Raw genomic sequence first — 14,032 nt, 5'->3', positions numbered from 1 at the left:
CAGCAGCTGTCCCAGTATTGAAAACTGGGGAACATCACGAAACCTCTCACAGATTGAAAAACAGCAGCTGTCCCAGTACTGAAAACTGGGGAACATCACTTTACACCTCCTATAGACTGAAAAACAGCAGCTGTCCCAGTACTGAAAACTGGGGAACATCACGAAACCTCTCACAGATTGAAAAACAGCAGCTGTCCCAGTACTGAAACCTGGGGAACAACACGACACCTCCCATAGATTGAAAAACAGCAGTTGTCGCAGTACTGAACCCTGGAGAACATCTCATACCTCCCACAGACTGAAATACAGCAGCTGTCCCAGTACTGATCCCTGGGGAACATCATTGTATCCGTCCGACAGACAAACAAACAGCAGCTGTCCTAGTACTGAACCTTGGGTAACATCACTGTAAACTTCCCATAGACTGAAAAACAGCAGCTGTCCCTGTACTGAACGCTGGGGAACATCACTGTCTCCAGCCCATAGACTGAAAAAAAGCAGCTGCCTCCGTACTGAACACTGGGGAACAATGTATACCTCCATTAGACTGAACAACAGCAGCTGTTCCAGTACTGAACCCTGGAGAACATCACTGCACCTCTCATAGACTGAAAAGCAGCAGCTGTCCCAGTACTGCACCTGTTAACATCACTGTATAACTCCCGTAGACTGGAAAAGAGCAGCTGTTCCAATCGTGAACCCTGGGGAACACAGTACACCTCCCATAGATTGAAAAACAGCAGCTGTTCCAGAACTGAACCCATGGAAACAACACTGTATACCACCCGTAGACTGCAAAACAGCAGCTGTACCAGTACTGAAACCTGGGGAACACTGGAGACCTCCCATAGACTGAGAATCAGCAGCTGTCCCAGTACTGAACCCTGGGGAACATCACTGTATACCTCTCATAGACTGAAAAACAACAGCTGTCCCAGTACTGAACTCTGGAAAACATCTCATACCTCCCATAGACTGAAAACCAGCAGCAGTCCCAGTACTGAACCAAGGGTAGCACTGTATTCCTCCCATAGACTTAAAAACAGCAGCTGTCCCAGTACTGATCCCTGGCAAACACTGTATACCTCCCATAGACTGAAAAACAGCAGCTGCCCCAGTACTGATCCCTGGGGTAATTCACTGTATACCTCCCACAAGCTGAAAAACAGCAGCTGTCCCAGTACTGAACCCACGGGAACATTGACTACCTCCCATAAACATACAACCAGCAGCTGTCCCAGTACTGAACCCTGGGGAGCACTGTATACCTCCCATAGACTGAAAAACAGCAGCTGCCCCAGTACTGAAACCTGGGGAATATCACGACACTTCCCATAGATTGAAAAACAGCAGTTGTCGCAGTACTGAACCCTGGAGAACATCTCATACCTCCCACAGACTGAAAAACAGGAGCTGTCCCAGTACTGAAACCTGGGGAACAACACGACACTTCCCATAGATTGAAAAACAGCAGTTGTCGCAGTACTGAACCCTGGAGAACATCTCATACCTCCCACAGACTGAAATACAGCAGCTGTCCCAGTACTGATCCCTGGGGAACATCATTGTATCCGTCCGACAGACAAACAAACAGCAGCTTTCCAAGTACTGAACCTTGGGTAACATCACAGTAAACCTCCCATAGACTGGAAAACAGCAGCTGTCCCAGTACTGCACCTGTTAACATCACTGTATAACTCCCATAGACTGGAAAAGAGTAGCTGTTCCAATAGTGAACCCTGGGGAACACAGTACACCTCCCATAGATTGAAAAACAGCAGCTGTTCCAGAACTGAACCCATGGAAACATCACTGTATACCACCCGTAGACTGCAAAACAGCAGCTGTACCAGTACTGAACCCTGGAGAACACTGGAGACCTCCCATAGACTGAGAATCAGCAGCTGTTCCAGTACTGAACCCTGGGGAACATCACTGTATATCTCTTATAGACTGAAAAACAACAGCTGTCCCAGTACTGAACTCTGGAAAACATCTCATACATCCCATAGACTGAAAACCAGCAGCAGTCCCAGTACTGAACCCAGGGTAACACTGTATTCCTCCCATAGACTTAAAAACAGCAGCTGTCCCAGTACTGATCACTGGCGAACACTGTATACCTCCCATAGACTGAAAAACAGCAGCTGCCCCAGTACTGATCCCTGGGGAAATTCACTGTATCCCTCCCACAAGCTGCGAAACAGTAGCTGTCCCAGAACTGAACCCACGGGAACATTGTCTACCTCCCATAAACATAAAACCAGCAGCTGTCCCAGTACTGAACCCTGGGGAGCACTGTATACCTCCCATAGACTGAAAAACAGCAGCTGCCCCAGTACTGAAACCTGGGGAACTTCACGACACCTCCCATAGATTGAAAAACAGCAGTTGTCGCAGTACTGAACCCTGGAGAACATCTCATACCTCCCACAGACTGAAATACAGCAGCTGTCCCAGTACTGGTCCCTGGGAACATCATTGTATCCGTCCAACAGACAAACAAACAGCAGCTGTCCTAGTACTGAACCTTGGGTAACATCACTGTAAACCTCCCATAGACTGAAAAACAGCAGCTGTCCCTGTACTGAACGCTGGGGAACATCACTGTCTCCATCCCATAGACTGAAAAAAAGCAGCTGCCTCCGTACTGAACACTGGGGAACAATGTATACCTCCATTAGACTGAACAACAGCAGCTGTTCCAGTACTGAACCCTGGAGAACATCACTGTACACCTCCCATAGACTGATAAGCAGCAGCTGTCCCAGTACTGCACCTGTTAACATCACTGTATAACTCCCATAGACTGGAAAAGAGCAGCTGTTCCAATAGTGAACCCTGGGGAACACAGTACACCTCCCATAGATTGAAAAACAGCAGCTTTTCCAGAACTGAACCCATGGAAACATCACAATATACCACCCGTAGACTGCAAAACAGCAGCTGTACCAGTACTGAACATTGGTGAACACTGGAGACCTCCCATAGACTGAGAATCAGCAGCTGTCCCAGTACTGAACCCTGGGGAACATCACTGTAGACCTCTCATAGACTGAAAAACAACAGCTGTCCCAGTACTGAACCCAGGGTAGCACTGTATTCCTCCCATAGACTTAAAAACAGCAGCTGTCCCAGTACTGATACCTGGCGAACACTGTATACCTCCCATAGACTGAAAAACAGCAGCTGCCCCAGTACTGATCCCTGGGGAAATTTACTGTATACCTCCCACAAGCTGAAAAACAGCAGCTGTCCCAGAACTGAACCCACGGGAACATTATCGACCTCCCATAAACATAAAACCAGCAGCTGTCCCAGTACTGAACCCTGGGGAGCACTGTATACCTCCCATGGTCTGAAAAACAGCAGCTGTCCCAGCACTGAACTTTGGGGAACATCACAGTATACCTCCCATAGATTTAAAAACAGCAGCTGTCCCCGTACTGAACCCTGGGGAACGCTGTAGACCTCACATAGACTGAAAAACAGCAGCTGTCCCAGTACTGAACCCAGGGGAACACTGTATACCTCCCACAGACTGAAAAACAGCAGCTGTCCCATTACTAAAACCTCAGGAACATGACTGGAAACCTCCCATATAATGAAAAACGGCAGCTGCCCCAGTACTGAAACCTGGGGAACACTGTATACCTCCCATAGAATGTAAAACAGCAGCTGTCCCAGTACTGAAACCTAGTGAACATCACCACACCTCCCAAAGATTGAAAAATAGCAGCTGTCGCAGTACTGAACCCTGGGGAATATCTCATACCTCCCACAGACTTAAATACAGCAGCTGTCACAGTCCTGATCCCTGGGGAACATCATTGTATCAGTCCAACAGACAAACATACAGCAGCTGTCCTAGTACTGAACCTTGGGTAACATCACTGAACACCTCCCATAGACTGAAAAGCAGCAGGTGCCCCGGAACTGAATCCTGGGTAACACTGTATATCTCTCCCACAGACTGGAAAAGAGCAGCTGGTCCAGTACTGAACACTGGCGAACACAGTGTACCTCCCATAGATTGAAAAGCAGCAGCTGTTACATAACTGAACCCTGGGGAACATCACTGTATACCTCCCATAGATTGAAATACAGCAGCTGTACCAGTACTGAACCCTGGGGAACATCACTGTATACCTCCCATAGATTGAAATACAGCAGCTGTACCAGTACTGAACCCTGGGGAACACTGGAGACCTCCCTTAGACTGAAAAACAGCAGCTGTCCCAGTACTGAACGCTGGGGAACATCACTGTCTCCATCCCATAGACTGAAAAACAGCAGCTGTCCCAGTACTGAACGCTGGGGAACATCACTGTCTCCATCCCATAGACTGAAAAACAGCAGCAGTCCCAGTACTGAAGCCTGGGGAACATCACTGTATACCTCCATTAGACTGAACAACAGCAGCTGTTCCAGTACTGAACCCTGGAGAACATCACTGTACACCTCCAATAGACTGAAAAACAGCAGCTGTCCCAGTACTGCACCTGTTAACATCACTGTATAACTCCCATAGACTGGATAGGAGCAGCTGTTCCAATAGTGAACCGTGGGGAACACAGTACACCTCCCATAGTTTGAAAAACAGCAGCTTTTCCAGAACTGAACCCTGGGAAACATCACTGTATACCTCCCATGGACTGCAAAACAGCAGCTGTACCACTACTGAACCCTGGGGAACACTGGAGACCTCCCATAGACTGAAAATCAGCAGCTGTCCCAGTACTGAACCCTGGGGAACATCACTGTATTCCTCTCATAGACTGAAAAACAACAGCTGTCCCAGTACTGAACACAGGAAAACACTGTATTCCTCCCATAGACTGAAAAACAGCAGCTGTCCCTGTACTGAACGCTGGGGAACATCACTGTCTCCATCCCATAGACTGAAAAAAAGCAGCTGCCTCCGTACTGAACACTAGGGAACAATGTATACCTCCATTAGACTGAACAACAGCAGCTGTTCCAGTACTGAACCCTGGAGAACATCACTGTACACCTCCCATAGACTGATAAGCAGCAGCTGTCCCAGTACTGCACCTGTTAACATCACTGTATAACTCCCATAGACTGGAAAAGAGCAGCTGTTCCAATAGTGAACCCTGGGGAACACAGTACACCTCCCATAGATTGAAAAACAGCAGCTTTTCCAGAACTGAACCCATGGAAACATCACAATATACCACCCGTAGACTGCAAAACAGCAGCTGTACCAGTACTGAACCCTGGTGAACACTGGAGACCTCCCATAGACTGAGAATCAACAGCTGTCCCAGTACTGAACCCTGGGGAACATCACTGTATACCTCTCATAGACTGAAAAACAACAGCTGTCCCAGTACTGAACCCAGGGTAGCACTGTATTCCTCCCATAGACTTAAAAACAGCAGCTGTCCCAGTACTGATCCCTGGCGAACACTGTTTTCCTCCCATAGACTGAAAAACAGCAGCTGCCCCAGTACTGAAAACTGGGGAACACTGTATACCTCCAATTGACTGAAAAACAGCAGCTGTCCCAGCACTGAACATTGGGGAACATCACAGTATACCTCCCATAGACTTAAAAACAGGAGCTGTCCCAGTACTGAACCCTGGGGAACTTCACTGTATACGTGCCATAGACTGAAAAACAGCAGCTGTCCCAGTACAGAACCGTGGGAAACACTGTATACCTCCCATAGACTAAAAAACAGCAGCTGTCCCAGTGCTGGACCCTGGGGAACATCACTGTATACCTCCCATAGAAAAAAAATCAGCTGTCCCAGTATCGAACCCTGAGGAAGATTGTAAACTTCCTATAGACTGAAAAACAGAAGCTGTCTGATTACTGAATCCTGGGGAACATCACAGTATACCTCCCATAGACTGAAAAACAGCAGCAGCCCCAGTACTGATCCCTGGGGAAATTCACTGTATACCTACCGCAAGCTGCAAAACAGCAGCTGTCCCAGTACGGAACCCAAGGGGACGAAGTCGACCTCCCATAAACTTAAAACCAGCAGCTGTCCCAGTACTGAACTCTGGGGAGCACTGTATACCTCCCATAGACTGAAAAACAGCAGCTGCCCCAGTACTGAAACCTGGGGAACACTGTATACCTCCCATGGACTGAAAAACAGCAGCTGTCCCAGCACTGAACTTTGGGGAACATCACAGTATACATCCCATAGACTGAAAAACAGCAGCTGTCCCAGTACTGAACACTGGGGAACACAGTATACCTCCCATAGACAGAAAAACAGCAGCTGTCCCAGTACTGAACCTGGGGAACATCTCATACCTCCCACAGACTGAAAAACAGCAGCTGTCCCAGTACTGAACACTGGGGAACATCACTGTATACATCCCATAGATTGAAAAACAGAAACTGCCCCAGTACTGATCCCTGGGGAACATCACTGTATACGTCCCATAGACAAAAAAGCAGCAGCTGGCCCAGTGCTGAAATTGGGGTACACTGCCTAGCTACCATAGACTGAGAATCAGCAGCTGTTCCAGAACTGAAATCTGGGGAACATCTCATACCTCCCACAGACTGAAAAACAGCAGCTGTCCCAGTACTGAACCCTGGGGAACATCACTGAATACCTCCCACAGACTGAAAAACAGCAGTTGACCCAGTACTCAACCCAGCGGAATACTGTATACCTCCCATAGACTGAAAAACAGCAGATGTCCCAGTACTGAACTCTGGGGAACATCACTGTATACCTCCCATAGACTGGAAAACAGCAGCTGCCCCAGTACTGAACCCTGGGGAACATCACTGTATACCTCCCATAGTCTGAAAAACAGCAGCTGCCCCTGTGCTGAACCCTGGGGATCATTGTGTACCTCCCAGAAACTGAAAAACAGCAGCTGTCCCAGTACTGAACCCTGGGGAACATCACTGTAAATCTATCATAGACTGAAAAACAGCAGCTGTCCCAACACTAAACGCTGGGGAACAACACTGTCTCCCTCCCATAGACTAAAAAAAAGCAGCTGCCCCCGTACTGAACCCTGGGGAACACTGTATACCTCCATTAGACTGAACAAAAGCAGCTGTTCCAGTACTGAACCCTGGGGAACATCACTGTAAAGCTCCCATCGACTGAAAAACAGCAGATGTCCCAGTACCGAACCCTGGGGAACATCACTGAACACCTCCCATAGACTGAAAAGCAGCAGCTGTCCCAGTACTGCACCTGTTAACATCACTGTATAACTCCCATAGACTGAAAAACAGCAGATGTTCCAGTACTGAATACTGGGTAACACTGTATACCTCTCCCATAGACTGTCAAAGAGCAGCTGTTCCAATAGTGAACCCTGGGGAACACTGGAGACCTCCCATAGACTGAAAAACAACAGCTGTCGCAGTACTGAACTCTGGAAAACATCTCATACCTCCCATAGACTGAAAACCAGCAGCAGTCCCAGTACTGAACCCAGGGGAACACTGTATTCCTCCCATAGACCTAAAAACAGCATCTGCCCCAGTACTGAAAACTGGGGAACTCTGTGTACCTCCAATAGACTGAAAAACAGCATCTGTCCCTGCACTGAACTCTGGGGAACATCACAGAATATCATCCATAGATTTCAAAACAGCAGCAGTCCCATTACTGATCCCTGGGGAAATTCACTGTATACCTCCAATAGGCTGCAAAACAGCAGCTGTCCCAGTACTGAACCCACGTGAACATTGTCGACCTCCCATAAACTTAAACCGAGCAGCTGTCCCAGTACTGAACCCTGGGGAGCACTGTATACCTCCCATGGAGTGAAAAACAGCAGCTGCCCCATTTCTGAAACCTGGGGAACACTGTATACCTCCAATGGACTGAAAAACAGCAGCTGTCCCAGCACTGAACTTTGCGGAACATCACAGTATACCTCCTATAGATTTAAAAACAGCAGCTGCCCCAGTACTGAACTCTGGGGAACATCACTGTATACATCCTACGACTGAAAAAAAAAAGCTGCCACAGTACTGATCCCTGGGGAACATCACTGTATACGTCCCATAGACAAACAAACAGCAGCTGTCCCAGTACTGAACCCAGGGGAATACTGTATACCTCCCATATAATGAAAAACAGCAGATGTCCCAGTGCTGAACCCTGCGGATCACTGTATACCTCCCAGAGACTGAAAAACAGCAGCTGTCCCAGTACTGAACCCTGGGGAACATCACTGTATACCTCCCATAGTCTGAAAAACAGCAGCTGCCCCTGTGCTGAACCCTGGGGATCATTGTGTACCTCCCAGAAACTGAAAAACAGCAGCTGTCCCAGTACTGAACCCTGGGGAACATCACTGTAAATCTATCATAGACTGAAAAACAGCAGCTGTCCCAACACTAAACGCTGGGGAACAACACTGTCTCCCTCCCATAGACTAAAAAAAAGCAGCTGCCCCCGTACTGAACCCTGGGGAACACTGTATACCTCCATTAGACTGAACAAAAGCAGCTGTTCCAGTACTGAACCCTGGGGAACATCACTGTAAAGCTCCCATCGACTGAAAAACAGCAGATGTCCCAGTACCGAACCCTGGGGAACATCACTGAACACCTCCCATAGCTGAAAAGCAGCAGCTGTCCCAGTACTGCACCTGTTAACATCACTGTATAACTCCCATAGACTGAAAAACAGCAGATGTTCCAGTACTGAATACTGGGTAACACTGTATACCTCTCCCATAGACTGTCAAAGAGCAGCTGTTCCAATAGTGAACCCTGGGGAACACTGGAGACCTCCAATAGACTGAAAAACAACAGCTGTCGCAGTACTGAACTCTGGAAAACATCTCATACCTCCCATAGACTGAAAACCAGCAGCAGTCCCAGTACTGAACCCAGGGGAACACTGTATTCCTCCCATAGACCTAAAAACAGCATCTGCCCCAGTACTGAAAACTGGGGAACTCTGTGTACCTCCAATAGACTGAAAAACAGCATCTGTCCCTGCACTGAACTCTGGGGAACATCACAGAATATCATCCATAGATTTCAAAACAGCAGCAGTCCCATTACTGATCCCTGGGGAAATTCACTGTATACCTCCAATAGGCTGCAAAACAGCAGCTGTCCCAGTACTGAACCCACGTGAACATTGTCGACCTCCCATAAACTTAAACCGAGCAGCTGTCCCAGTACTGAACCCTGGGGAGCACTGTATACCTCCCATGGAGTGAAAAACAGCAGCTGCCCCATTTCTGAAACCTGGGGAACACTGTATACCTCCAATGGACTGAAAAACAGCAGCTGTCCCAGCACTGAACTTTGCGGAACATCACAGTATACCTCCTATAGATTTAAAAACAGCAGCTGCCCCAGTACTGAACTCTGGGGAACATCACTGTATACATCCTACGACTGAAAAAAAAAAGCTGCCACAGTACTGATCCCTGGGGAACATCACTGTATACGTCCCATAGACAAACAAACAGCAGCTGTCCCAGTACTGAACCCAGGGGAATACTGTATACCTCCCATATAATGAAAAACAGCAGATGTCCCAGTGCTGAACCCTGCGGATCACTGTATACCTCCCAGAGACTGAAAAACAGCAGCTGTCCCAGTACTGAACCCTGGGGAACATCACTGTATACCTCCCATAGACTGAAAAACAGCATCTGTAACAGTACTGCAACCTGGGTAACATCACTGTATAACTCCCATCGACTGAAAAACAGCAGCTGTTCCAGTACTGAACCCTGTGGAACACTGTATACCTCCCTTAGACTGAAAAACATCAGCTGTACCAGTACTGAACCCTGGGGAACACTGGAGACCTTCCATAGACTGAAAAACAACAGCTGTCCCAGTACTGAACTCTGGAAAACATCTCATACCTCCCATAGACTGAAATCCAGCAGCTGCCCCAGCACTGAACTCTGCGGAACATCACAGTATACCTCCCATAGACTTAAAAACAGCAGCTGTCCCAGTACTGAACACTGGGGAACTTCACTGTATCCCTGCCAGAGCCTAAAGAACAGCAGCTGTCCCAGTGCTGGACCCTGGGGAACATCACAGTATACCTCCCATAGACTTGATAACAGCAGCTATCCCAGTACTGAACACTGGGGAACTTCACTGTAAACGTCCCATAGACTACAAAACAGCAGCTGTCCCAGTACAGAACCCTGTGGAACACTGTATACCTCCCATAGACTAAAAAAACAGCAGCTGGCCCAGTCCTGAACCCTGGCGAACATCACTGTATCCCTGCCAGAGACTGAAAAACAGCAGCTGTCTGATTACTGTACCCTGGGGAACATCACAGTATACCTCCCATAAACTGAAAAGCAGCAGCAGTCCCAGTACTGATCCCTGGGGAAATTCACTGTATACCTCCTATAGGCTGCAAAACAGCAGTTTTCCGAGTACTGAACCCACGGGCACATTTCATACCTCCCACAGACTGAAAAACAGCAGCTGTCCCAGCACTGAACTCTGGGGAACATCACTGTATACATCCCATAGACTGAAAAACGAAAACTGCCCCAGTACTGATCCCTGGGGAACATCACTGTATATGTCCCATAGACAAACAAACAGCAGCTGGCCCAGTGCTGAAATTGGGGAACACTGTATACGCACCATAGACTGAAAATCAGCAGCTGTCCCAGCACTGAACCCTAGGGAACATCACTGTATATCTCCCATTGAATGAAAAACAGCAGCTGTCCCAGTACTGAACCCAGGGGAACATCACTGAATACCTCCCACAGCTGAAAAACAGCAGCTGTCCCAGTACTGAACTCAGGGGAATACTGTATACCTCCCATAGACTTAAAAACAGCAGATGTCCCAGTACTGAGCTCTGGGGAACACTGCATACTTCCCATAGACGGCAAAACAGCAGCTGCCCCAGTACTGAACCCTGGGAAACACTTTATACATTCCATAGTCTGAAAAACAGCAGCTGCCCCTGTGCTGAACCCTGGGGCACATCTCATACCTCCCACAGACTGAAATACAGCAGCTGTCCCAGTACTGAACCATCGGGAACATCATTGTCTCCGTCCAACAGACAAACAAACAGCAGCTGTCATAGTACTGAACCTTGGGTAACACTGTATACCGCCCATAGACTGAACAACAGCAGCTGTCCCAGTACTGAACCCTGGGGAACATCACTGTAAACCCCCCATAGACTGCAAAAACAGAATCTGTCCCAGTACTGAACGCTGGGGTACATCACTGTCTCCCTCCCATAGACTGAAAAACAGCAGCTGCCTCGGTGCTGAACCCTGGGGATCACTGTATATCTCCCAGAGACTGAAATAATGCAGCTGTCCCAGTACTGAACCCTGGGGAACATCACTGTCTCCCTCCAATAGACTGAAAAGCAGCAGCTGTCCCAGTACCGCACCTGGGTAACATCACTGCATAACTCCCCTAGACTGGAAAACAGCAACTGTTCCAGTACTGAACCCTGTGGAACACTATATACCTCCCATAGAATGAAAAACTGCAGCTGTCCCAGTACTGAAACCTGGGGAACATCACGACACCTCTCATAGATTGAAAAACAGCAGCTGTCCCAGTACTGAAAATGGGGAACATCACTATCTCTCTCCCATAGACTGAAAAACAGCAGCTGTCCCAGTACTGAACTCTGGGGAACAACACAGTAGACCTCCTTTTAGACTTACTAAATAACAGCTGTGCCAGTATTGAACCCTGGGGAATATCACTGGAAACGTCCCATAGACTGAAAAAAAGCAGCTGTCCCAGTACTGAATAATGGGGAACATCACTGTATACCTCCCATGGACTGAAAAACAGCAGCAGGCGCAGTACAGAACTCTGGGGAACATCACTGAATACCTCCCATAGACTGAAAAACAGCAGCTGTCCCAGTCCTGAACCCTGGGGAACATCACTGAATCCCTGCCAGAGACTGAAGAACAGCAGCTGTACCAGTGCTGAATCATGGGGAACATCACTGCATACCTCCCTTAGACTGAAAAACAGCAGCTGTCCCAGTACTAAAACCTCAGGAACATGACTGGAAATCTCCCATAGAATGAAAAACGGCAGCTGCCCCAGTACTGAACTTTGGAAAACATCTCATACCTCCCATAGACTGAAAACCAGCAGCAGTCCCAGTACTGAACCCAGGGGAACACTGTATTCCTCCCATAGACTTAAAAACAGCAGCTGTCCTAGTACTGATCCCTGGCGAACACTGTATACCTCCCTTAGACTGAAAAACAACAGCTGCCCCAGTACTGAAAACTGGGGAACACTGTGTACCTCCAATAGACTGAAAAACAGCAGTTGTCCCAGCACTGAACTCTGGGGAACATCACAGTATACCTCCCATAGACTTAAAAACAGCAGCTGTCCCAGTACTGAACCCTGGGGAACTTCACTGTATACGTCCCATAAACTACAAAACAGCAGCTGTCCCAGTACAAAACCCTGGAGAACATCACTGTATACCTCCCATAGATTAAAGAACAGCAGCTGTCCCAGTCCTGAGCCCTGGCGAACATCACTGTATCTCTGCCAGAGACTAAAGAACAGCAGCTGTCCCAGTGCTGAACCCTGGGGAACATCACTGTATACCTCCCATAGAAAAAACAGCAGCTGTCCCAGTATCGAAAGCTGAGGAAGATTGTAAACTTCCCATAGACTGAATAACAGCAGCTGTCTGATTACTGAACCCTGGGGAACATCACAGTATACCTTCGTAGACTGAAAAACAGCAGCAATCCCAGTACTGATCCCTGGGGAAATTCATTGTATACCTCCCATAGGCTGCAAAACAGCAGCTGTCCCAGTACTGAACCCACGGGAACATTGTCTACCTCCCATAAACTTAAAACCAGCAGCTGTCCCAGTACTGATCCCTGGGGAGCACTGTATACCTCCCATAGACTGAAAAACAGCAGCTGCCCCAGTACTGAAACCTGGGGAACACTGTATACCTCCCATGGACTGAAAAACAGCAGCTGTCCCAGCACTGAACTTTGGGGAACATCACAGTATACCTCCCATAGACGTAAAAACAGCAGCTGTCCCAGTACTGAACCCTGGGGAACATCTCATACCTCCCGCAGACTGAAAAACAGCAGCTTTCCCAGTACTGAACTCTGGGGAACATCACTGTATACATCCCATAGACTGAAAAACAGAAACTGCCCCAGTACTGATCACTGGGGAACATCACTGTATACGTCCCAAAGACAAACAAACAGCAGCTGGCCCAGTGCAGAAATTGGGGAACACTGCATACCTACCATAGAGTGAAAATCAGCAGCTGTTCCTGAACTGAAATCTGGGGGAAATCACTGAATACCTCCCACAGACTGAAAAACAGCAGCTGTCCCAGTACTGAACCCTGGGGAACATCACTGTATACATCCCACAGACTGAAAAACAGCAGCTGTCCCAGTACTGAACCCTGGGGAACATCACTGTATACATCCCACAGACTGAAAAACAGCAGCTGTCCCAGTACTTAACCCAGGGGAATAATGTATACTTCCCATAGACTAAAAAACCGCAGAAGTCCCAGTACTGAACTCTGGGGAACACTGTATACCTCCCATAGACTGGGAAATAGCAGCTGCCCCAGTACTGAACCCTCGGAAACACTGTATACATTCCATAGTCTGAAAAACAGCAGCTGCCCCTGTGCTGAACCCTGGGGATCACTGTACACGTCCCAGAGACTGAAAAACAGCAGCTGTCACAGTACTGAACCCTGGGGAACATCACTGTAAACCTCCCATAGACTTAAAAACAGCAGCTGTCCCAGCGCTGAACGCTGGGGAACATCACTGTATACCTCCCATAGACTGAAAGACAGCAGCTGTCCCAGTACTGAACCCTGGGGAACATCACTGTCCTCCTCCAATAGACTGAAAAAAATCAGCTGCCCCCATACTGAACCCTGGGGAACACTGTATACCTCCATTAGACTGAACAACAGCAGCTGTTCCAGTACTGAACCCTGGGGAACATCAATGTAAACCTCCCATAGAGTGAAAAACAGCAGCTGTCCCAGTACTG

Source organism: Pristiophorus japonicus, unplaced genomic scaffold (assembly GCF_044704955.1).
Source record: "Pristiophorus japonicus isolate sPriJap1 unplaced genomic scaffold, sPriJap1.hap1 HAP1_SCAFFOLD_421, whole genome shotgun sequence".
Lineage (NCBI taxonomy): Eukaryota > Metazoa > Chordata > Chondrichthyes > Pristiophoridae > Pristiophorus > Pristiophorus japonicus.
Note: the sequence above shows the minus strand (reverse complement) of the source record.